We start from the raw sequence: 26,124 nt of genomic DNA, 5'->3' as shown, positions 1-26,124 counted from the left end.
TCCTCATATCATTCCTAAGATGCTAGACACTCATCCAATGACATCTGGCAATTCTGTAGAGGGAAGAAAGGAGAGTTAGAGTAATAATATTCCACACTTTCCCTTTCTAATTACAAATGCTCCATGACACATCTATGCTGGAGGAAATTGACGTGTAGAGAATTGCTTTAGCCTCATAGCTCTTGATCACACTCTTGCTTGTACAGTTCAGTAATCATTCAGAACAGCCATATTAGCAGAACAACAGGAAGAACCTGTGCTTGATCTTTATTTGACGGGAAGGAGCCCATGTTACTGCAGCCCTTTACTGCAGTAGCTCTTTACAACATAATGGGACATACCATTCCATATCTTGTTAACTTGATTCCTATTTGATTTCATTAAGATTTTTTATTCTCATCCAATTAAAATCACTGTGGTTAATTAAGAAATCATGACTGGGTTTATTTGGCTCTGAAGACAAAATGCACTTAAAAAAAAACAACCTGGTAACACAATCAAGCTACTTAACCAAGCTACTTACCCATATGTTACTGGAATAAAAGTTAATCAAAAGGAATTCTAAATTAGATTATTCCCCAATATATGGTATTTACTTAAAATGGCTTCTTTTTTAAAAATGACCGATTTTAATATGTTTAGTACAAAAAAATAGAAAACAATGTTATATTTCATTTTAAAACTGAGTCACTATTAAAAGCATTTTTCTATCAAATTGTTGAGGTGGCAAGACCTATGTTGGAATCCTATCTACCTTGTTTATATTTCTAGCAACTGATATACTTTACCTTTCCCCGCAAAAACCATTATTTTATAAACCTGCACCACTGTGTAATGAATGTGACTACTAATCTCTCATTAGTCTCTGTATTTATTATAGATAAAAACCTACATTAAAACACTAAAAATATTGCCAAGTCAAACACCAAAGAGTTGGGAAATCCCAGAATGCACATACCCTCTTAATTAAACCCTCATGTGTTTATGAATCTGATGCAGTCTTTAATAACATGATCACACACTGCCACAAGACCTCTGTCTCATTCAGTCCCCAGGATTGACAGTGCTTACTGACTGAGAACCTATTCAACATTCCTTTTATCCTCTTCATCCAATGTGTGAACTTGTGCCTTATTCACTGAACACTAGTCAAATGTTGCTCTGAATCCAGAATTTCCTCAAGCACTTTTCTAAGTCGCTCATAACTATAGTATCCAGATGCTTCACAAACATTAGTGAATTTATCATCACAACACTTCCGTGAGATGGTATTATTATCCCCATTTTTACAAGTAAGGAGCTCAGGCACAGAGAGATTAAGGTCAGAAATGTCCACTAATTTTGGGTGTCCATCTTGAGATACCTAGGGCCTGATTTTTCTGATTGCTTACCATTATATAGCACTTTGTATGTTCAAAGCACAGCTCACATTGACTTCAGTTGCAAATGTGAACTGAACATTTCAACACTTCTGCAAATCAGACCACAAGATCTCACACTGGGCACCCAAAAATGAGAAAACATAATTAGTAGCCAGCCTTAAAATGTTTGATTTAAGCAGCTTGCCCAGTATCACATAGGAACGCAGCAGCAGAGGTAGGGAGAGAATCCGAGGGCTTATCTACACACTATGACAAAGTGCACTATGGGGGTGTGATTTCTAAAACAAACTAATGTGTTTCATACTAATTGGTCTGTGTGGACCCTGCTGGTGTGTACTAAAAGTTCTCTAGTGCTCTTTAAGGTAGTACTGTTTAAGTTCCACGTTAAAGTGCATTAGGGAACTTTTAGCATGAACCAGCAGCATTTATTTGAAACCTATTCAATATGTAAATCTGTCAGCTAGACCTAATTATATACCTATTGTAATATCTGAAATGTGCATACATGCACACACTTGGAACACTGATTTGTATTTACAAGCCTATATACTTGCCTTGGGAATCACCTAGGTGGGTCTTTGTCTGTGAATCGTCTGAATCCAGATTGAATGGCATGGGGTCGATCACAAAACCCACAGATAATTATCTCTGACTACTCATCACTCCGTCTGGCTCAGGGATAACTCTGGCTCAGGGATGACTCATCAGGCTTAAGCAAGCTCAGAGGCATCACAAACACTGACAGGGACCTCAGTCTTCAATGTCATATTGCTGTTGATTTTTCTTTATATATATTTAATGATCCTATTGTAAGCTATGTACAGAAGCCAAATGGCAAGGCCATTTTTTCAAATCAAGGGTCAGATTAATTGTATATATATTGATTGCACATCATTAGACTCCTCTTTTTATTACATGCTTCCAAATTTAGGTTTCAGAGTAGCAGCCGTGTTAGTCTGTATTCACAAAAAGAAAAGGAGTACGTGTGGCACCTTAGAGACTAACCAATTTATTTGAGCATAAAGGTGCATCTAAGGTGCCACAAGTACTCCTTTTCCAAATTTAGGTTACCGAGCCATGGATCTTACAGACCCAGAACTTAAAATAGATGTTCGCAAAGCCAAAAAATGTAGTGTATCTTAAATGTCTAAAAATAATTAATACTTAGAACAATCACTTCAATTTTCACTAGAAAATAGTGAAGAAATGTGTCCCAAGGTGATTTACTCCCTTTATTTTCCCCCATCTTGACATACTGGATGTTATTTTGCTTTGTTTTCCATTAAATGTTTCACATTTTCACACAAGGAGTTTAGGGATAGTATTCCCCGACATATATAAATCTCTATTTAAATTTGTTTTCCAATGGGGACTGCAGCAGCTTGGAAGATGGAGGCTAATAACTTCAGCACAGTATGAGCATCATTTCATGCACAGAAACTTGGCAAGAGTAAGAGTGTTTTTAGTGAAGTGTAGATATGCTAATACTCCCTCCTGTGAATAACTCCCTTGCATGGTATAATCAAGATCTCCATGCAGTGCTCTGAGATGCCTTTTTCACAGAAGTTGCTTTCTAAAATCAAATTATCATCACTAATATTAATTTTACTATTATGAAAGATTTTGAAGTTTATTGCTAATTACTGTCACTGTCGTATAGCCCGGCTGGGGGAGTTGAATATCTTTGGTGCAGTAGGAGCTGAAAGGTAATAGTTATGAGCATTCATGCAACCTTATGAAATAACAACATATATAGGAATTTGATAAACAAAAGTGCACCATAGAATGGAAAATCTGTCATGAGAATAAAGTATCCACTAACTATACCAATACATTATATTTTCCCTCTAGTGTTTTATACCATACAGTAGGGTTTTTGTGAATAAATTAGTGTTACATCTAAACATCCACTGTATTTCCTTTACATTTAGAGTTGATATAAATCGGCGCTCGTCTAGGGACTTTGCAGATAAGACTCTGGCCCTTTGTCTTTCACAGATAAGATTTTCCTTGGAATATCAATTTTTGAACTATTATCGGACATCCAACATATATTGTTGATTCTGGAGATCGCTACATTGATTTTAGTTACAGAATAAGAGCACCTAACCTCTGCTGAGTGCAAAACCTCCTGATTTCAATAGCAGTTCTGTGCGCAGAGCATTTCTTGTTATCATAAATGCTCTATTGCTCAATTCAGGAATACATTTAAGCACATGCATAAGTCTCTCCCTATCTGACAAAGTACTTAAGCACAGGCTTACATTATGTTGAAGTCAGCAGTATGGTTTACATGCCATCTCCTTGCATCTTGGCATAAACAATGTAAGAACTGGGAAGTCTGAGACAGTTACTCAGTTCCCTATGCTTAGAATGGCTTCCTTCATGATATTCACTGTACAAGAAAGAATTAGTCCCATGATTCTTCAAGACCTTTTAATCTGACTAGAGAGCAGCCCAGAAAGATCTCCTTGAAGAAACAGGAAACCACACAAAGGCATAGGGAAAGCTACTATACTAATAAGAGCTTAGCTCCTCCAAAACTAGCAAGGTTTTGAAATAACAAATTTTGTTCTTTGGCCTTAAAACTCCAAAGAGAAAGAGTAAATGGCATTTAGGAAAAAATGCTGCATCAGTTTGTGATTATTTCATTGGAAGAGCAGATTCCAAAAGTTGCCTGCACAAAAAGGGAGACATTGCCTACTGGTCTTAGGGGCTGGGTAGGCTATACAGCCAGCCAAGCTTTAAATGATGTAAAACTGACTATATAATAATAATGGTAATGGTTAAGGAAAATAATGAAATTAAAGGAAGGAGAATTAAATATTTTCTCCCCACCTCCATCCCATTCATTTCATCACTGTATTAAATGAAGCTGTACAATATTTGTGGGGAAAGAATAGCTCAGTGGTTTGAGCATTGGCCTTCTAAACCCAGGGTTGTGAGTTCAACCCTTGAGGGGGCCATTTAGGGATCTGGGGCAAAAATTGGATATTGGTCCTGCTTTGAGCAGGGGGTTGGACTAGATGACCTCCTGAGGTCCAGATATTCTAATATCTGAGGGCTTGTTTTAGTCAGGAGATCATGTCAACATACCCTTCCACTATTGATGTGTTTGAGTTTTCAGCCTGAAGTTTCATTTTGATTTGAATGAAAAGCAAATTCAGTAGAAACCCTGGAGTTTTGTGAAAACCACAAAAAAGTGCAAAACATTCATGGTTTTGACACAAGTATATATTGGCGCAGTTGCATCCAGTCTTGATGAACCTTGGAATACACTATTCTACACTAAAAAGGTTAATAGTGTTACAGTTCTCTTATAAATCGGTCTCTGGGTTAGAGACAGACTCACTGACACGTAGTCTAGACTAAGAGCAGACAAACATAAAAAAAGGGGAAAATCCTTTAGTTTATTTCTCCTTTTCTGCTTTTATTCCAATCCAAATTATATTGCAAATAAGATTTTCTAGTCAATAGCAAATATCAGGAGTGGCAAATTGTTAATTATCCAGGAACTGTACTTTAGCAAACCATGACTCCACTTGTGAACCCACCAAAGCTTAAGATGCTCCCATAGAGAAAGTAACTACCTCCTTCATCCTACTTAGGATGGGAGAACCCATGTCCAACCCTCAAAACACTTAAGCAGGTGCTTAGCTTTACCACTTGAAGTCAATGAGACTATAACTAATGTGCTTTACTTTGAGTCAGTGTCAAGGGGAATAAAGTTAATCACATGTGTTTGCAAGATTGAGTCCCTAGTGGTTTGGGGATTTCCTGAAGACTATGCAATTTAAATTATTGGATTTACAAAAAGTCTTGAGTTTTACAGAATAATTTCTCACTTATTTTAAGCTGTTAGCGGGCTTTCTCTTCATCCCTCCCCTGGTTCTTGTCATGCAGACAGAAAGAAGTCCAAAGTGCAGGCAATGCAATGTTTATTGGGGTTAGTTCCAAGCAAGCATATCCATAGCTCTACACACCGGCAGAGTCTGTTTCCCAGTGTTCCGTTCCCAACTCTGGTACCTCAGAGAGTTTTCCTTGTGTTCCCCTTCCCAGATCTGATGCCACAGAGTCTTGCCTGTGTCCCATTCCCTATTCTCCATTGCCTCCTCCTCCTCCTTCTTAGCAGGCCCAAATATACCTGCAGTGCACACCCCTAGTCGACACCCCTTATAACTTACGTTCATGTTCCATTTTGGAGGGTCATGAGTCTAGGGTCTTCGTCCCACCTCTTTTGTATCCCATGGGAGGGGTAAGGAGTGAGGTTGTGTTCTGGCCAAGGCCAGGCTTTTCTTTGGCTTTTAGTTTGTCTTATGCTTCCCCCTCACACAATCCCCCATTGCCCCTCCTAACTGGTTGCTTGACGTTGACTTGAGAAGAGCCAGGCAGCCTTCCAGTGTATGCTCATATAATACTCCCACCATACCCTGTAACACTTTAGCTCTATCCCTGATCTTTTCTCATTGTGCTAAAAGCCCTATCTGGTTGTGGGAAATGAAATACACAGTGTCTTTGTTCATTGTTTTTCACACATATTAGTATAAGATATAAGAATATCAAACAGTCAAACTCAAAATTCTCTCTCAGGCTGAAAAACAAGCCTATATACTAACATAAGCCACTGTATTTTCTAGAGTTGTGTAACTAGATTGCCTATTTCAATTTGGGTTGTTGGTTATGAGAACAAATGTGTAACATGGGTAGAAGTTAAACATCAGGCAAAACGACGAACAATGCATCTGCCACAATCCAGTACTGTTAATTAAAACTCAGAGGCACAACTGAAGAATTTTAATTAGTGGCACTGGTGCACAGGTTTTCATGGTGCCTGAAGATAGGAGATTTGTGTCACTGATCTTCCTGTCTTTGAAGTTTGAAGCTTACTTGACTATTTGGTTATGTATAGTTACTTTATGATTTTTTTCCACGAAAGATTGTTATTACAGATTGTTCATGATTAGCAGGTGACTAATTGGTTGTTAGCAAGTGTTGATTGGGGCACAACAATAAAAAAATTGAATACAACAGAGGCTTAATAAATGTCAAGAAAGATACTTTAATTACGTTAAATCCATACTGATTAAAAATTACAACTATTCCTTTACTTTAAGGTGTGTAATACAATTTTCCACTATATGCAAAACGTTAATGAGATTATTAAAACAATGTGTTTTATCAGGGTATTGATTGGATTAGTTTTTTTATATTATACATACCCTACATATATAAATATGTATAATATAAAAAACTAACTAAATATTTTATATATAGTTAGTAATAGCTGTTAACAGTACTTTCTGCAAAGTAGTGTTAAGTGTTGCTGCATTAAATTGGCTGCATGAGAGCTCAACCTGAAATCACCATGTTTCCATTTTTTCCCCTTCAACATCTGTGAAGTACAGTTAAGCATGTTTTGAATATTAATTGTTATAATGTCATTGACATAAAGTCCTAGGATACAGTGAATCATTACTGTTTCAAAGTACTGTTTTATTTAAGAGCTTTGCCAGATGTTCTAATAATTTCACGTAGACTTTTCCACCAGGAAAACAGTTGCTGAGACTTGTGAATTTCTTGCCTTTGCCAACTGTCAAGGAAATAGTTTAATCTCCAAACAGTAGGTGAAATCTCAAAGAATCACTTTTTTATTCTTGATGTTTCAGAAACATTTGTATTGATGCTGGCTCATAACAAAAGATTTTGCTGAGAACAATGCAGTTAGTTTTCAGAGTAGCAGCCGTGTTAGTCTGTATTAGCAAAAAGAAAAGGAGTACTTGTGGCACCTTAGCAACTAACAAATTTATTTGAGCATAAGCTTTCGTGAGCTACAGCTCACTTCATCAGGTGCATTCAGTGGAAAATACAGTGGGCAGATTTATATACATAGAGAACATGAAACAATGGGTGTTACCATACACACTGTAACCAGAGTGATCACTTAAGGTGAGCTATTACCAACAGGAGAGCGGGGGGGGGACTCATTGGAGTCTGTTTTTGAAGTTTTTTTGTTGAAGTATTGCCACTTTTAGGTCTGTAATCGAGTGACCAGAGAGATTGAAGTGTTCTCTGACTGGTTTTTGAATGTTACAATTCTTGACGTCTGATTTGTGTCCATTTATTCTTTTACGTAGAGACTGTCCAGTTTGACCAATGTACATGGCAGAGGGGCATTGCTGGCACATGATGGCATATATTGCATTGGTGGATGTGCAGGTGAATGAGCCTCTGATAGCGTGGCTGATGTGATTAGGCCCTATGATGGCATCCCCTGAATAGATATGTGGACACAGTTGGCAACGGGCTTTGTTGCAAGGATAGGTTCCTGGGTTAGTGGTTCTGTTGTGTGGTTGCTGGTGAGTATTTGCTTCAGGTTGGGGGGTTGTCTGTAAGCAAGGACTGGCCTGTCTTCCAAGATCTGTGAAAGTGATGGGTCATCCTTCAGGATAGGTTGTAGATCCTTGATGATGCGTTGGAGGGGTTTTAGTTGGGGGCTGAAGGTGATGGCTAGTGGCATTCTGTTATTTACTTTGTTGGGCCTGTCCTGTAGTAGGTGACTTCTGGGTACTCTTCTGGCTCTGTCAATCTGTTTCTTTACTTCAGCAGGTGGGTAGTGTAGTTATAAGAAAGCTTGATAGAGATCTTGTAGGTGTTTGTCTCTGTCTGAGGGGTTGGAGCAAATGTGGTTGTATCATAGAGCTTGGCTGTAGACAATGGATCGTGTGGTATGGTCTGGATGAAAGCTGGAGGCATGTAGGTTGACAGATTGACAGGGTCTAGGTCCTGTGGCAAGATGGCCGATTTTAGTTTGGTGGGTCCTGCACTTTTCTTGGCGGGGAGCTAAGATGTCACCCTTTGCCCCTGCTCTTGGGGGCCGAGGGCCCCGCTACTAGCCCAGGAAGGTGGTAGAGGAGGGAAGCGGGGGAGAGGTCTGGGTTTGCTCCTTGCTCTGAGTCCCAGCCCCTCTCAATCCCTGAGGGTTTCTTACCCTTGTCCCCCTTAGGTGGGGTTACCCTCAGTCCTTAGATGCTGGGGGGAAGGTAGTCTCCCTGTCCTGCTGGGTAGGGCCTCCCTTACTCCAATTCTCAGGTCTTCCAAATCTCTCAACATCCCTCCAAGCTCCAGTCCTTTCTCCTTTCTCCTTCCTCCTCCTCCGCCTCTGTCTGCCTGACGCAGGGGGTTTTATTAGGTTCCTAACAGGAACTTAATTGACTGCAGGTGCTCCAATTAAGCTGCAGCCACCTTCCCTAGTCTACAGGGAACCACTCATTAATTAGCCTTGAGCTTATGTATCTAGCACTCTCCCACTGCTCCCTGGCACTCCTGTATCACAGTCTGCAGTGCTTTGGACCGTTATCGAGCAGAACCCATCATCCGCATGGATGCATGTCCTGTGGCATGGTGGTTGGTGCATGAAGGGATATATTTTTGCACATCTGGCATATACATATCTCGCAACGCTGGCTACAACAGTGCCAGGTGAACACCTGTTCTCACTTTTAGGTGACATTGTAAAGGAGAAGTGGGCAGCGTTATCTCCTGAAAATGTAAACAAACTTGTTTGTCTGAGTGATTGGCTGAACAACAAGTAAGACTGAGTGGACTTGTAGGCTCTAAAGTTTTACATTGTTTTATTTTTGAATGCAGTTATCTTTTTGCACATAATTCAACATTTGTAAGTTCAACTTTCATGATAGAGTTTGCACTTGTACTAGGTGAATTCAAATACTATTTCTTTTATCATTTTTACAGTGCAAATATTTGTAATAAAAAATAATAATATAGAGTGAGCACTGTACACTTTGTATTCTGTGTTGTAACAAATCATAAATTTGAAAATGTAGAAAACATTCAAAATATTTAAATAAATGGTATTCTGTTATTGTTTAACAGTGCAATTAATTGCATGATTAATCACGATTAATTTTTTAATTGTGTGATTAATCTTGATATTTTTTAAAATCATTTGACAGCCTTAATCACAACTTCTCATAATGAACTTGTTTTAGCTTGTTATTCAGCCATTCATAATCTCTGCTTACACAATGGAGAAAAAGAGTTATAGCGCCCTCTGCATTTAATGCTCTTTCCCATCACTTGTATTAAAAGCCAGTGGTCCTAATATTTGTGGCAAAATGGCCGATATTGGTTTGGTGGGTCCCACACTCTTCTTGTTGGGGGTGCTAGGATGCCCCATCTTGCCCCTGCTCTTGGGGCACCAAGGGCCCCAGTAGAGGTAAGCAGGAAAGGGATCTGGGTTTGCTCCTCACTCTGAGCCCCAGCCCCTCTCAACCTCTTTGGGTTTCTTACCCTCTTCCCCCTTGGATAGGGTTACCCTCAGTCCTTGACGCTGCGGGAGGGTGTCTCCCTGCCATGCTGGGGCAGGGTCTCGCTTCCTCCAGTTCTCTGGTCTTTCAATTCTCAGCAACACACTCCAAAACTACAGTCCTCTCTCCTTCCTCACACCACCCTGTCTGCCTGAAACAAGGGGAGTTTATTAGGTTCCTGACCGGGCCTTAATTGACTACAGGTATTCCAATTAACCTGTAGTAACCTTCCCTAATCTACAGGGAACCACATCTTAATTAGCTTATGGCTTATATATCTCCCCTCTCCCACTCCCCTCTGGCCCTGCTGTACCATGTATCTCCCCCCACACACACCACTCAAAACCATGGGGTTGGGTTACTTGTGACGAGAGACAGTGTTGTCATGACAGGCCATCCGCGTTGTCGTGTTGGCTTCCATCTCTCTGCCATATCCAGAAGTGGAAATGTTGTAGAGATAGGAACCATCTAGTCACTCATGCATTCCTCTCCTTGTTTGTGTGCATCCATTGGAGTAGGGTGTAGTCCGTCACAAAGGTGAACCACCACCCAGGTAGGTAATACTGTAGCATCTCTATGGCCCATTTAACCGCTAGGCATTCCTCTTCTACTATGGTGTACCATTGCTCCCTGGGCAGGAGTTTCCAGGTGAGGTAAAGGATCGGGTGCTCCTCATCCTGCACCATCTGTGGATGGACGTCCTCAAGTCCTACCACTGAGGCATCTGTTTGTAGAATGAATTCCTTCTTGAAATCTGGTGCTATGAGCTCTGGATGATTGCAGAGGGCAGTCCTCAGGTCTGTGAAAGCTTCTGCTGCTGCCTTGGTCCAGTTAGCTATCTCCAGGCTCCAGGCTCTTATCTGGTCCATCAAAGGCGTTGCCCTCATGGCGAAGTGAGGGATGAACCGGTGATAGTACCCCACTATCCCTAAGAACGCTCTGACTTGCTTCTTGTGGATCGGTCAGGGGCCATTTCTGTATTGCCTCCACTTTGTTCCATTGTTGTTTCACCTGGCCCCTTCCGACTACATACCCGAGGTATCTGGACTCGGCTAGCCCTATTACACATTTGGATGGGTTACCGGTGAGGCTGGCCTGTCTAAGAGCATCTAGTACCACTTCCACTTTCCCATGGTGCATCTCCCAGTCAGGGCTATGGATTACTACATCATCTAAATAGGCAGGAGCATACTTGGCATGGGGTCGAAGTAATCTGTCCATCAACCATTGGAAAGTCACGGGGGCCCCATGGAGCCTGAAAGGAAGGACGATATATTGGAAGAGGCTGTCGGTTGTAGAGAAAGCAGTTTTTTCATTGGCATCCTCAGCCAGGGGATCTGCTAGTAGTCTTTTGCCAAGTCCAAGGTGGTGAAGTATCGGGCTTTGCCTAACTGATGCACCTGCTCACTGATACATGGTATCAGGTACGCATCAAATTGGGATACCTCGTTTAACTTCCGGAAGTCATGACAAAACCTCAGGGTGCCATCAGGCTTGGGGACCAAGACAATAGGGCTGGACCACTGGTTATGGGATTCCTCAGTCACCCTGAGTTCCAGCATCTTCCTTACTTCCACCCTACTTTCTTCTCTTTTGCCTCTGGTATGTGATATGGTTTCATCATCACCCTTGCTCTGGGACAGGTGATGATGTGGTGCTGGATCAGTGTCATACGGCCTGGTTGTCTGGAGGACACATCTTGGTTCCGCTGGATCATCTCAATGACCTCTGTTCATTGTTCTGGGGCAAATTTGGGGATATCCTTACTTGCCTTTGTGGGATATCTGCCTGGGGTGGCAACAGCAGGACAGCCAGACATGTCTCCCAATCAAGCCAGGGTTTCAGTAAGTTGACAGTAAGTAAGATCTGCTCTGGCCTTTGGCAGTCTGGCTGCTTCACCTTATAATTCACCTCCACAACAGCTTCCCTGATCTCATAGCATCCACGCCAGCTGGCCAGGAGCTTGCTTTCAGTTGTTAGTACCAGCACCCATTCTCCTGGTTGCAGGGCCGGTGCAACCACTACACAAACTAGGCGGCCGCCTAGGGCGCCAAGCGGTTGGGGGCGGCCAAAAGTGCGCTCTGGGGAGGCGATGGAGCGGAGGTGAGCTGGGGAAGTGGGGCGTGGGGAGGGCTGCCTGCAGCAAGTAATGGGGAGGGAGGGGGCAGTGTGCAGGGGAACCGCTTCCTGCCCCAGCTCACCTCTGCTCCACCTCCTCCCCTGAGCATGCTGCCTCACTCTGCTTCTCTCCCTCCCAGGCTTGCGGCGCCAAACAGCTGATTGGTGCCACAAGCCTGGGAGGCAGGCGAAGTGGAGCGGTGGCAGTGTGCTTGGGGAGGAGGCGGAGCAGACGTGAGCTGGGGCGGGGAGCTGCCACATGGCTCCCCAGGCCGAGGGAGGGGAGGAGCTGCCACACGGCTCCCCAGGCCGAGAAGGGAGCTGCCGCAGGGGAGGCGCCTCAGGGCGGCGGGGGTTGGGGGGGAACTGCCGCAGGGCTCCCAGGGGTGGGGGCATGCAAGGTGGAAGTTTCGCCTAGGGCATGAAACATCCTTGCACTGGCCCTGCCTCATTGAAATGTCCATGTTTTTTCCCAAAGTTTTCCTTTGGCTTCTTATACTTTCTCTAAATGCTTTTGTACTATGGGGGTCACTTGGGCTATTTGTTCTCTCATCTGGGCCACGTGTGTGATGACATTCTTCCCCAGGTTGGGTTGATCCTCCCATTCCTCCTTCATGATGTCCAATCTGCCACGTGGGTGAGGTCTGAGACAGTAGCTCAAAGGGGGAGAATCCACTAGATGCCTGAGGAACTTCTCGAATCGCAGACATCAGGTATGGAAGGAGGGTATCCCAGTCTTTTCTGTCTCGGGCCTCCACCTTTTGGATCATGCTCTTAAGAGTGTGATTAAATTCCTCAACCAGACCACCTGTTTGGGAATGATGGAACGAGGTCCGCAAGGCTTGAATGCGGAGCGGGGTACATAAGTCTTCCATTACTCTTGACATGAAGGGAGACCATTGGTCTGTCAGGCTCTCCTTAGGGATACCTACCCTAGCAAAAACCTGGACCAGTTCTTTTGTGATCACCTTGGACGTGGGGTTTCTTAGAGGAATGGCTTCAGGGTACTGTGTAGCGTAGTCCAGGATGACAAGTATGCTCATCCCAGGCCAATCTTTCTAGTAGGCCCACTAGATTCATGGCTATCCTTTCAAAAGGGATTTCAATTACAGGCAAGGGTACCAACAGGGCCCTTAACTGAGACTGGGGGCTATGCAGCTGGCACTCTGGGCAGGAGGTGCAATAGCGGTGGACTTCCACCCATACCCCCGGCCAGTAGAACCTCCTTAGAACTCTAGGGTCTTATCTGCTCCTAAATGTCCCCCAAAGAGACGACTGTGAGCTAACGCTAACACGGCCCTTGTGTGCTTCCGTGGCACCAAGAGCTGTTCAATTACTTCCCCCTGTATTGGCACTACCCAGTACAACAGATCACATTTGATTATATAGTGTGGCCCTGGGCCTTTGGTTTTCCCTTCTACTGGCATGCCGTTTACCTCTGCTACCTCCTCCCTCATGTTCACATACAGTGGGTCATAGGCTTGGTCCTGCCAAAAACACTCGCGTGCGGGACCGATCTGGCCTGATTCTACTGGATCAGTCTCCCCTTCTTCGCTTGGGGTGCTTCCACTCATGCTGGGGGCTGTCTCTGGGTCTCCACTCGTCCTTGCTAGCTTGCAGTTTCCCTGATGTGGCCACCTCCCAACCAGGGAAGCTCTCTGGTTTTCCACCAAAATCCTGGTTCCTAACCTTTTATCTACCCGCCTTTCCCATCTAGATTTCTGGGACTTCCTGGGGGGTGTGAAAATAACTCTGGGGAAAACCCAGCAAAAATTGGGGCAGGGCCATCCATGGGCACCTTGATCTCTGTCCGGTGTTTACTGCCCTCCCCTAACTCGGTCAGGAGTAGGCTCTGAAACCCGGGAAAGTCCCTGCCAATTAAGACCAGGTAGGGGAGCTTGGGACCACCCAGCAGTCACCTTTCATATTGGGATTGTGGGGTAGACATTTTCTGTGCTGTGGACACATGTCACTCCAGTGCTCTTGGCCTGGCTCAGTTGGTCTTGCCCCACTAATTTCCCTGAGACTAGTTTGACAGCACTCCCAGAGTTCACCAAAGGTATGTCTGGATGCCGTTCATCTTTACCGGTCTGGTGTACTCATGTGGGGCCATTGTGATCCTAACCAGGCTAATTAGGCCACATTGGTCCCCACGATTCCTCAGATTGCATTGCACAGACTCCTTCCTGTTGGGGAATTGGGCTGCTATATGCCACCAACTCCCCACACTCATAACAATGATATCTCATCCCGGAGGTTGCCCTCTCTCTTGAGTTCTCTGACCTGCTTCCCCAGCCCTCTCCCCCCAAGTCCCTTCGGAGCTTCAGGCCATTCATTGGTGCCTGTTCTTCCAGCTATGGATTTCCTGGAGTTCTTGATGATCCGGAGCCTCAGGGTCAGGACTGGCTTTCTGGAACTCCGTGTTTCACCTCCTTGGGTTTCAAACAGTTCACGGGCTGCCAGTTGTCTCTCTCAGAGGGTGACCAGTTCTTCATAGGTGGAGGGGTCACTCTAGCCTACCCAGGCTCAGAGGCCCAAGCATAGTCCCCTCGTATACTGGTCCAGCATCAGGAGCTTCATCATTTTCTCAGAGCTGAGGGTCTCCGGGCATAACCACATCCGGGCTACGTGGATTAGATAGGTGCTCCTCACTCTGAGCCCCAGCCCCTCTCAACCCATTCAGGTTTCTTACCCTCTTCCCCCTTGGGTAGGGTTACCCTTGGTCCTTGACACTGTAGTAACCTTTCCTAGTCTACAGGGAACCATATCTTAATTAGCCTAGGGATTATATATCTCCCCTGTATCACTCTCCCAGTACTCCCTTCCCCTGCTGTATCACACAGTCTTAGGCCATTGTGTAAATCACTAACATTTTTAAAATTATACTGTTAAGAAGGACTATAAGCTGTACTGATTTTCCAGTAAAAGAAAAGAAAAATACAGAATGACTTTGGGTCAGGGAAGCACAACCAGTGCTAATATGTACAGCAGTTTAGTGGTGCCTTAAATTGAGGTCTCAATAGGATTATTTGTTTGGCATAGCTCTTATAAAAATACTACTTTATAAAACCTCTATTTAGCACCATGCTATTTCAGTGCTTACTCCTGCAAGGATTAAGTGCGTATCAAGAGGCAATGAGCTCCCTCAACTCTCATAGACTTCAATGGGTGTTTAGATACCATGGAGATGAGTGCAATTTAAATGCATAGATACCTTAAAAGACATTTTACAGGATTAGGCCATAAGTGGTTAGTCTTCAATTTATGAGAAAGTGGTATGTGGAAAGAGAGAGAGGTGGGTTGTAGTTGCCATCATGATATTCTTTACGAAGAATAAGACAAACACAAGACATAGGCTGCCATCTGCTTGGGATTTGGTTGGATAAGTTTTTGTGGTAGGCACGTTTCAAGTGCATCCATAGGTAAGCACTGTTTTTTGACTACACAAGGTAGCAGCCTGTGTCTTTGCTTGCCAAGTTCACTTCACACAGTATTTATCTACACAGAAATAGCTTTAATTAGCACACAGTAGCCAAGATGAGTTTGGCTAGTTGCATAGAAAACCTGCCTCAGTTGACTTTGCTCTTACTGTGCTAACTGCAAAAAGAAAATTAGCTATGCCAACATCTCACTGTGTCTGCCATATTCACCTGACTAAAAAATTCAGTACAAGCCCTAAGTGTACCTGATAGTAGAAGAGGTATTGTGCCCATAGGGACATTCCATTTCCACAGAGCTCCATTTATACAGTCAACTCCATTTCTAGCCCCTGTCTACACAAAGAACTTCACTGCATTTAAATAAAAGCAGTGTCTATTTGGAAGGTGGAAAATAATGAAAAAATTATGAGAATTTTGAAAATAATGAGAAAACGATCAAAATTATTAATGAGCAGTGAACCATATAAACACAGGAGGATAGAACCTTATGAGAATTTGTTTAGCTAACTCATAAGCCTGGTAACAGAGATTCTTCCCTTCCTGTGGTGAAAGCCACAGAAATAGATTAGAGGGCTAAAAAGGAAGGTGTACAAAGTGCTCCTCACAGAGTTTCCTCCACATTGTTCCAGTAAGGGTATGCAAGTAACACCATGATTCTTTACCCCCTTCAAATTGTAGGGATCTACAAGGGACTAGTTTCACCCATCCAAATGAACTGTATCTTCACACTGGCTGTGGGGCTGGGTATCCCCTCGGATCCATTGCAAGGCAACTCCATTAAAATCACGATACCAAGTCTTCTCCTACCACAGCTCCCTCTAGGACTCTTAAGGAATGGAAGGGCATGGAAAATTTAACCCTGCTCCAGGGTCATACTGTCATTGCTTGAGACAGAGGTCCCCATGCAACCCCAAATCTAGTTTGCCCATTCTGCCTCTCCATGCTGAATAGTGAAGTTTCTTTGAAGGATTTACAAGGAGGATTGGGGAACTAATGAAGCAGTGGATAACCCTTCTCCCATTCAGCACAGGGGAAATTTGTGAGTATATATTCCAAATAGCGTGTATGACCTGGTTACTAAAACATTGTTTTGCCAATGTGAAAACCCAAATTCTCTTTCACTAATGCATATAATCATTTCAGTCCGTAAAGGTTTGTTGACTTCATTATATTGTTATTTTAATGTCTGAACCAAGGTATTTTACAGAAGTTTTAACAGACGATGAAATTAATAATTAAAAAACATATATTCCATTCAAAAATCTATCTTGTACCCTGCTTAAATATCTTGATTAACATTTCATATTAGACTGATAAAATTAATAAAGGAACGAGTTCTGAAAAGAATCTTCAAAGCAGACTGTGATAGGAAGAGAAAAAAAAAACAGTTTCACACCAGACTCAAATTAGCAGATGGTATTATTCTGTGCATCATATAAACAAAAAGAGAAAAACTGATGAAGCAGCCTTAGCTTGGAACATCAGAACATGGATTTTTAAAGCAATCAGAATTCTAAATATTAATTTTCATGTTAAAAGATAAAAGTGGAAGAGAAAGATCTGCAGTAGCAAGAACATGATTGAACAAGTAGAAGAAGGAAGATATTCTTCTGGTATTACTGAAAAAAGTCCTAAGTCCTCAAAGTTTTATCTAAGTTTTTTCCAGATGTTTTAATCATATCTCCTTGAGTTTTACAACAGAAAAATAGTTGGTAAGAGTAGTAAATCTGGTATTTGGCCAATTATCAAAGAAATAACTCAATACAAAATAAAATAAAAAAACCCTCCACCATCACCACTTAAATGTTTTCATCCATATAACTTAAAGTGCTTTAGAAAAGTAGAAAAAGCTTTACAAGCTTCATTTATAGGTTGGGAAGTTTCAATACTAAAATATTAAGTGATTTGCCCAAGATCACAGCAACTCAAAAGCCGGTGAATAGGATTCAAGGCTCTCAAATCGCAGTTGGATCAGTTGGATGCTCTACCTGCAGGCTCCCACTAAAGAGTCGATAGATTTCCTTTTGTTTCTGGAATTTTTAGAAATATTTGTATTACTGCATCAGACAGAGAAAGCTGTCATGGAGAAAAAAGAAGGAGCGTCAAAAAGATATGTCCATGTGTTTTAAAAAGCTAAAACTGATTGAAGATGGAACGATGAGACTGCCCATTTTCCCCAGTGTTACCTTACTTTTCTTTTACAAAAGGCAAGCAGCTCATTTCTCTTTCAGAAAGATTGACATATCAGATGCAACAAAACAACCTGCAAAAGAAAAATGTGAGAAAAGAATCCTGCCTACTAATTTCCTTCTAGTAGGACATGCTGGGAAAGGAGGAGTCCTATATCATACAGGCTGTTCAACTTCCCATTCATTTCTATCTTAAAGGACATCAGAGATGTTTATTTTCAAAGAACCAGTAGTACTTTGATTACTAAACACCTTTGCAGCATTGAAATCTATGTAATGTATGTCTGCTGGTATAATTAACACCCCGTGTGTAACAGATTGGTCAAATGGTGAACTCCATTTTGTTTTGTGAATGCCATTCTATAATTCAATCTCCATTTTGATTGCAGCCTTCACTTAATTCTATATCCTCCATTTTGGATTAGAATATCCCTTTTGTGGTAGGGACTGGGCTCCTACATGAATGACTATGAATGAGTGAAATAGCAAGGCCCATTAATGTTGATTAATTCTCCCCTACTGGAACAATGTTTTCGCCATTGGTAGGGACCAATGACTTTGAACAGAATATATCAGTAACCTGTTTGGGAGCAGGAGGTTGGAATTTCAGAGTCTAAGCACATGGCTGGGAGAGCTGCAACTTCTCCTCCTGACTAAAGAGCAGAGAATATATTGAAGAAGGGGTCTTTCTATGAGGGGGAAGGCAGTCTAAGTACAATGTAAGTGTAAATACAATCTACTGGGGAGAGTGAAGTTAAGAGGGAGACTACCTACCTCATAGGGATGCTTACCAGAGCCAGGACTCACAGACAGGGTGCGATCAGATCCAGGATATTGATATTTTCCAAAGATCTGTAACTCCAGTGTTTCCAAGAGTATGTACCTGTGATTAAGAGATTCCTTTGCTAAGCCTGCCAATCTTGTTTGCCTGCCACCTTGTCCTTAAAGGGGTTCATTGAGAAGCAAGAACTCCCCCAGTGAGTTGGAGCTCTGGAGAAATAAGCCTAAGCAATTGCCATGGCACTGGAACTGGGATCTCGACAGCTGGATTGCAGGGTCTCACTGCCCAAGAAGCATCTCAGACGGAGGGTCTGCACCTGGGATTGTTCAGCGTTTGGAACACTGGCCAACCACTACCCAGACCCAGGGGGCATAGAAGCAAGTGGGCCCAGTATTAAGTTTTGTTTACAACAGACTGGACCTGTCCAAAGAGAAGAGGACTGGTCAGGTTATAACAGAATGTTTAAATAATTACACTGTTGTCCTCTGTACACCACTTCTGTGATGGGGGAGAGTGTTCTCACTCCTTGATGTGGTCTGAAAGCAGTGTGGTATTATCATCAGACTATAATTATGGGGTAACGTACCCTTTGTGATAACTACATATACTTGAAATCAGTTGAATTATTGCTATTGGATTCTAGACTGTAGAAATCACAAAGAACAGGGACAAGCTATATTTTGTTTAAAATATATGCTGAGCATCTCAAGAGAGAAGTGAAACAATGTCCTGCCCAGGCTGAAAAAAACGTTATTTAGACACATCAAGTACTTTTAGCTCGGAGACAGCCGGGAGGCGTTTTAAATCACTAGCGATAGTTACATTGTGCTGACTGAACTAGAGACTACCTAACTACTGGCAGAAATGTTTCTTGGGTGTCACTGACAAATGGGATTCAAAGAAACACACTGTATATCAATAATAAATGCTTAATTATTTAACAGTGAAATTATTTAATGGATCATTAGAAAAGGTTAATAAAAATCTCCCTTGACATAAAAATTAAAATTAGGTGACTTTGTAGATTGTGCCAGAATTCAATCACAAGCAGAACAGCAGAATAAGTATCACATTTTGATAGTCATTTTATAGCATGCATCTGCTAAAGTTAATGCAAAAATATCTGATAAAAGTTTTGAAGATGGTAACTATTTAAGGAAAAGGGTGTTCTCACTGAACCAGAGCAGTAACATTTAATATACCTTAAGTGGTTATTTTCTCTTTCTTGATCAACTAATTTTGATCTGGCTGGCTGTTGAGGAAGTGTTGGATATAAGCCAATTGCAACTTCTCCCCCTTCCATCTTGTTACCAGAAGCTTTTAATTAACATTTGAGTACTTGGCACAAGTGCACAAACTGCAACATCCTCTTGACAGCTGATGCAGAAAGCAGAGGAACCCAACTTCATTTTGTGGATCATGGTTTAGCTGCTTACAAATTTAAGGTCCTAACTAATTCTTGCATATGCTTGTTTATCTGGAATTACTGTTTCACTAAACAAGAAACTGGCATAATGGATCTTTTGGAGTTAATTTATAATAATTAACACTTGTACATACCACTTTTCCTTCCAAGATTTCAAGAGCTTTTCCAATAGGTCACTCCAGGAAGGTTGATTTCCAAACTTGATTTTTCAGAAGGCTAAATGATTTGCACAAGTCACACATCAAATCAGTGGCAAAGCTAGATATAAAACCTACAAATCTGACTTCCCTCCCTCTCTCTGCCCCACAATTCTCTCTACAAGTCTGTTGAGCACACTGGAAGACTTTTCATTTTGAGAGTCATGTTGAAAGTGTGGAATGTATATGATTGTTTCATAAAGTTTCCCTCTTTAATGGGCTCAGTTCAATGTGCTTCTCCATAGTTAACTTTGCTAATCAGGAGGCTAACGTCTATTCTCCCATCCCATTTTTAAATCAAAACTGCAGTCTGATATATATGAGGCCCTCTCTTTAATTAAGGTTGATAAGCCCACAACTCAAGAACAGCATCATTACCAATAGCACTTCCATGAGGAGGTCTGGTTTCATCCCAAGATTGGATAGGAAAAGGGTATGCTCCAAGGATGAAATGAAATGTTCCAGAGGCCCTAACACTAATACTACCCGGTCATCAAATAGCAGTACTGTGAAATGTGGTAATTCTGGCCACCAATACTTACTAGTTTGACCTTTTTTAAGAAAAATATATTTTAAAATAAAAAAGTCTCTCCCATTAGTCACAAACCCACAGAGAGAGCTTCAATTATTTTTATTGCTGAAAATTACACAGTCGGAAGGGGCAAGAGATTATTTTGATTTAATTATGTTTTATTTAAAACCCTTTTCCTCAAATTGTGAGAAGAAGAATGTACACATGTGCAGATATTTAAATCCTTCTGATCATCTCATCCCCTAATGATAAGAGACCTGGACAGAAGATGTCTGAAGTTATGTTACTCTTTGCCATTGGCAAAGTGCTTATGAGAGACAAAGTAGGGTGAACAAAAATTTCATCTTTGTTAATTAGTAGAGCTACCTGAAAAGCAGCACATGCATGCATACACGCACTTGCACTCACTCCCTTCCCTTCGTTCTTTCAATTGTTGCAGATTTTGCTTTCCCCGCAAGGAAATTTCTATGCCTGACACTGCTTTAATACATTTTATATGAATATGACATAACCCTAGATAATGTTGCATTGTACCCATCCTTCAGGGTTGGTATTTTATGCGCACCCTACTCCTAGAAGGAGGCAACTCTCCTTTTTCCCCTGTGTATTAAAGTATTCTTGAGATGCAAAACTTTTAAAGGGAATTCACTGACAAAAGACATTCCTCATAAAAGAGGGGTAATCGCTTAGATATGGAATGTACTGAAAAAATGTAATGCAGTGTATAAATCATGCCATCCCTATTTTACATATAAGATCACTTTTTTTTAACTCAACAGCTGTAGAATTTTTTAATTGTAATGTGTATTATCCAAATTTGCTCAAGTATTACTGTATTCTGTACCACAAACATTTATAAACTATGTTTATTCTCAGGGCTACATGACCTAGTAATTTTCACTTTCCAACACAATTATCTTAAGGAGCTTTATTTAAGTTTTCACAATAGGTGATCTACCATTTTGGAGAGCAAGGGATTCTGGGTTTGGAACTTTCCCTGAGTTGTGTATACTTTGTTCAATAGTGAACATTAAGCCAAATGATTTTCATGTCTTATTTTTTTCTAGTGCTATATTTCTATTAATTATTACAAGGTAAATGGGTTGCATTTATCTTTCTGCAATATTTTAATGAAATGCAAGAGAGCATGAATAAAGAAGTGTAAGTAAGGAAATGTCAACTAGCAAATTGTCTATGAGTGAAGTTCAAAATTAATTCTCATTGCTTTCAAATTTGTCAAGGTCTGACCAACACAAAATCTGACTCTCCTGCCTCTTGGTTTCATTGCCGACTGTGCTTGGCTGAATGACAGACTTTTGACTTACTTCTTGTCTTGGGGGATGGGAGCTTGGAGGTATAGTAGCAGCCACCACTTTGTTTCTCGTGAAGCTTTTTGTTAAACGCAAAGTTGCAATAAAACGTTAACATACTACATAGTACAATACTTTTTCTGGCTCAGATTAATATTCAAAGAAACTGGCTAAAGATTCTGGCTCACTGGCTGAGGAGCCTGCTCCTTTGAGGATGCTCAAAAGGGTGGCCAAATTTCTAAATACCAATCCTCTTTCTGACACTTCTCTTGTGTATGAACGTGGTATGAAAACTTTTCCATCACAAGGACTACCTATATTTTACCATAGGGAACAGGGGTCACATTATTTGCTAATGATAAGGAAATCAGTCTTTCTTTTTAAAACATAGGTCCTTTACTGAAGCATTAAGTGAAGCATTAAGGGGATCTCTAGGAAGCAGCATTTTGTCGTTAGATGAATCTCTCTGATAATTTCCTCCCCAAACCATTTAATTCCTGGACACAACCACCACACATTTATGTTCCCCTTTCTCTGCACTGTCTCCAACAGAGTGCCTCCCTAGTAATAAAAATATGATAGAGTCAAATGCAATCTATATACAGTAGTTTATAAAAAAACTTCTTTCTGAGCTACACAAGTTGAAGACGTATATCCCCTTTCCCACAGAGAGATCCAATGACCCTGATCAATTTCTTTGTCCAAATCCCTCTTCCATCAAGATCTTTCTCAACCAAAATTATGTGTGTGTTTATTATCTTTATATCTATATCTATATATATCTTAAAAACTAGACCTTTTGTTCCAGCTTGCCCCTGAGTCAACTCCTCAAACATCGTTAAAGGTCTAGGTAGAGCCACATCACATCCAGACTTCACAATAAAATATTTGACTTGTAAATATTGAAACTATGGGATCTTTATATTATTTACAATATTACACATCTCTTGGTATGATTTCACATCAGGACCCAGGAACAAGTGTCCAAATTAAGAAATCTCAGCTCTTACCCAGAACAAATGGGCACTTCGATATGTCCTTCCATAGTTTTTAATGCTGACCGATTTAAGATATCAATGGGTACTCATTAGATAATTCCTGTTTCTAAACTAAACGTTGTTACAATTGTTTTAAGGTAGATTTAAATCAACACTTTACAATTTTTACTTTTCTTCTGTAAGCAAAGTCTCAGGTGAAGATAGTACTGACACAAAGCGGTTAATGTTTAATAAGTATATTCCACTCTACCCAACTAATGTGCCTAAATGCTGACCTGAAGGAATGACCTCAAAAGGGGAAAAGTTAACTCCCTCTGCATTTGGTCCTCAGCTATCTGCCAATACTTCCAGCAAAGCTGCCAATTAGTGCCAGTAGCGATGTCTGTGGTGTAGACTATTCTCCAGTAACACATTGAACAACAGTCAAATAATATCAAACATGGTCAGATTTGAACTGTGTACTTCCCATGACTAATATATACTCAGTCTACAATCTCCATTACCTGCCAAGTACCCCATAGCTTCTCCCCAGACCCATAAGTTGTGGAGTGACAAGATTTTTATATGATTTTAGTGGTATAATTATGTGCTTCAAATAATAATGACTTCAGTATGTAAAGTTCCACATTTGGTATTGTGATATCGAGTAAAAAGGTAAGAAAGACACAGGCAATAATGATGTGTGAGGTTGAATAAGCAACAATAGCATGTATATTAACTGCACGATGCATTTGTGTGGTATTCCATCTTATTTATGTCTGAGACATTTTTGCTAAGCAGGATCTTAGCATTGTTAGTATTCATGGCACGAATGTGAAGGTTCATGGAATTATATCCATAGCACATTTGTGCCCTTTATTTTTCAGTAGAAAATCAAGCCATTCTTGACAGTACATTTTGGCACATGAAAGCTAAAACAAGAGATTTAGCAATACACTGGTTTTATATTGCCTATGACACAGGACAGAGTAACAAAGTCAGATAATTGATAAGATAATTGTTGATGCCTGTCTAATGATAAAGAGGCCAAAGAAAATAGATCTATAGGGTAGACAATTATGATAGTTTTCTTATTTATTAAACTAAATAAAAACCATCTATAACCTGTAGAAATAAGCATTTTTCTTCACATGAGACCAGACTAGAAAATTACTCATGTTTAACCAACAAATGTGAAAAAAATACATATATTTATTCTTGTCAAAGCAAGAAAAAACTGTTGGTAGAAAAAGAGGTTTAAATAAAGACAAAAATATTGGAATCAAATGTTTAAAAAGATTGATAAATGGTTTGAATCCCAACACATAATCTGAGCAGTGTGAACAAAGACCTCATGACTCAACGTTAAGGGGTAGGTCTTGAATAAAAAGTGATAAATACCTGTGATAGTAGGTCTGACAGCCTGATAGCACATACATCACAATAATCCAAAATGAAAACAGTATCATTCCATCTTCTAGTACCTAACAGACCCAAGCTATTAGTTGCTAGGAAGTCTCTCTGCAAGTTACTCAAAAGAGAGTTTCACTGGTTCTCCCACTGTACCCCACCCAAAACGAAAATAAAACTCCCACAAACAACCTTGATAATTCAATCAGTTTCATTTGGCATGAAGCCACTAGAAACCTCATTCTACCTCTGACTTTAGTGTGTGACCTTCAGCAAGTCACTTACGTCCCCATTGTACCTCTCAGATTTCTTTCCCGTGTGTATTACAGGCACTACCTGTCCCATAAAACTGCCTGAGGATTAAATTAATTCAGGCTGATAGTGCCCTGAATACAGGAAGTGCTATATAAAACACTAATGATTATGTTATGCTTTTGTCTCAAGGTTTCAGTTTACAGAGCGTTAGTTCAATTGTGCTATTTTAAGATTCAGAAAGGATTATTATTTGGTTAATTTTTGTAAGAGTTGTTGGCAATAGGACATTTTTTCTTACATAACTAGCAAGAGCAGATGTCAGAAATCATGTGACGTCGGAGATCAGGGCTAAGGCTATTTCTGTTAGCAAGCTACCTTGACTACAAAGCAATTAGTTGCATCTTGTGCTTCAAGTCCACAACTAGTAGGGTGACAAATAGCTTGATGGAGCCTCACAACAGCATGGACCTAATTATCCTCAAAAATCTGTGTGCTTAACACTAATAAAAGAGGCAAAGAGAGTAGGGGAAGACAGATGTATGTGAGATCCACTGTCCAAGACTTTAGGAAAGGAACAAAGTGCAATTCAAGTAGTAGTTCTTCATATGCCTCCCAGAAAAATGCTAGGATTTGCTAAGGTGGTATGCCTGGGCCTAATGATCGTTGATTTCTACATGGATCTGGGGCTCACAAGGCAGAGGAAGATATTCACCAGTGGAGTCAAGACAGCACAGCTCTTGGCTAGGAAAAACTGTTCCTTTGGCACTAGAATGTAACATGACACTAATTCCAGTTCAGTTTGGATTCCATCTGAATCATGCGTGAATGGTGGAATCAGGTTGAACACATTCTGGGCTGTCAAACACAGGTAACTACTTGCATGATGTGATGTGAATATTGAATCTTGTCCTTCCAGTAATGCATCTTGAACTTACATTTTAACCCAGTGTAATGTTCTGTCTCAGAACATATGTAACATTACCTTTTACTAGGATACAATCTCCTTCTCTCCCTTGGAGAACATAATAAATACTTTGCTGCTACGAAAATAAACTCTCCAGCCTACTGTATGATAAGTCACATGTCCCTCCTTCAGCATTATTTTAATATTATATTCTTAGAACAAGACATTTGGCTCAGCTCTGCTATTTAAAGAGCAGTAGGAATAAAATGTATTACTTTCCAATGCACTTTTAAGCCTTTATGTTGTTGTTTACATCATTAGCAATGACCACGGATAACACTTGCAAAAGATAGAGGGAATGCAGTACTTTAGAAGGAAGTGTTCCATTTGGGGTTAAATGCTACAGTTTGGTCTCATTTTCTTTGACACTTTTATCCACCATTGTGTGAGTTTTTCATATGGTGAAAGAAAAGTTTGCCTCTTTGAGACTGCCAGCATGTTCTTCGCTGTCCAAAAGAAAACTATGGGGATTTTTTTCCTTCCTTCTTCTCTTTTTCAGTTTATGAATTTAATGCTTACAAAGTTTGAGACCTGAATTTGGAAACCTCTTTAATCCCCAAAATACTCAGTCTGTGCATTTTGTAGTTTATCTACTCAGGATAAACCCAATAGGCATGAGCTTGAAATACAGTACCTGTTTATCCATGGAAGCATCTCCAAAACATCCATGGAGAACAAGTCTAATAACAAAACAAAACAGAAAAGTTTGCTTGTTCAATGTCAGAACTGATTAACAGAAATTAAGTACCTGTGGTTAGAAAGTCTTCTTACCTTCCAGTTCCTCTGCCATACAATAAGGGGAAAAAACCACAAACC

General features: G+C 40.8%; 1 long non-coding RNA gene across 1 annotated transcript; it reads right to left on the bottom strand.

The window, feature by feature from the left end:
* On the bottom strand, window positions 1-26,124 carry LOC141993560 (uncharacterized). Its single transcript, XR_012640887.1, has 3 exons — window positions 26,080-26,124; window positions 25,943-25,988; window positions 1-53 (listed from the first exon to the last, which is right to left on the bottom strand). It is a non-coding gene; the product is annotated as an uncharacterized LOC141993560 (long non-coding RNA).

This window comes from Natator depressus, chromosome 9, assembly GCF_965152275.1.
Source record: "Natator depressus isolate rNatDep1 chromosome 9, rNatDep2.hap1, whole genome shotgun sequence".
Taxonomy (NCBI): domain Eukaryota; kingdom Metazoa; phylum Chordata; order Testudines; family Cheloniidae; genus Natator; species Natator depressus.
The sequence above is the reverse complement of the archived record's forward strand: the minus strand, read 5'-3'. Positions and strand labels throughout refer to the sequence as shown.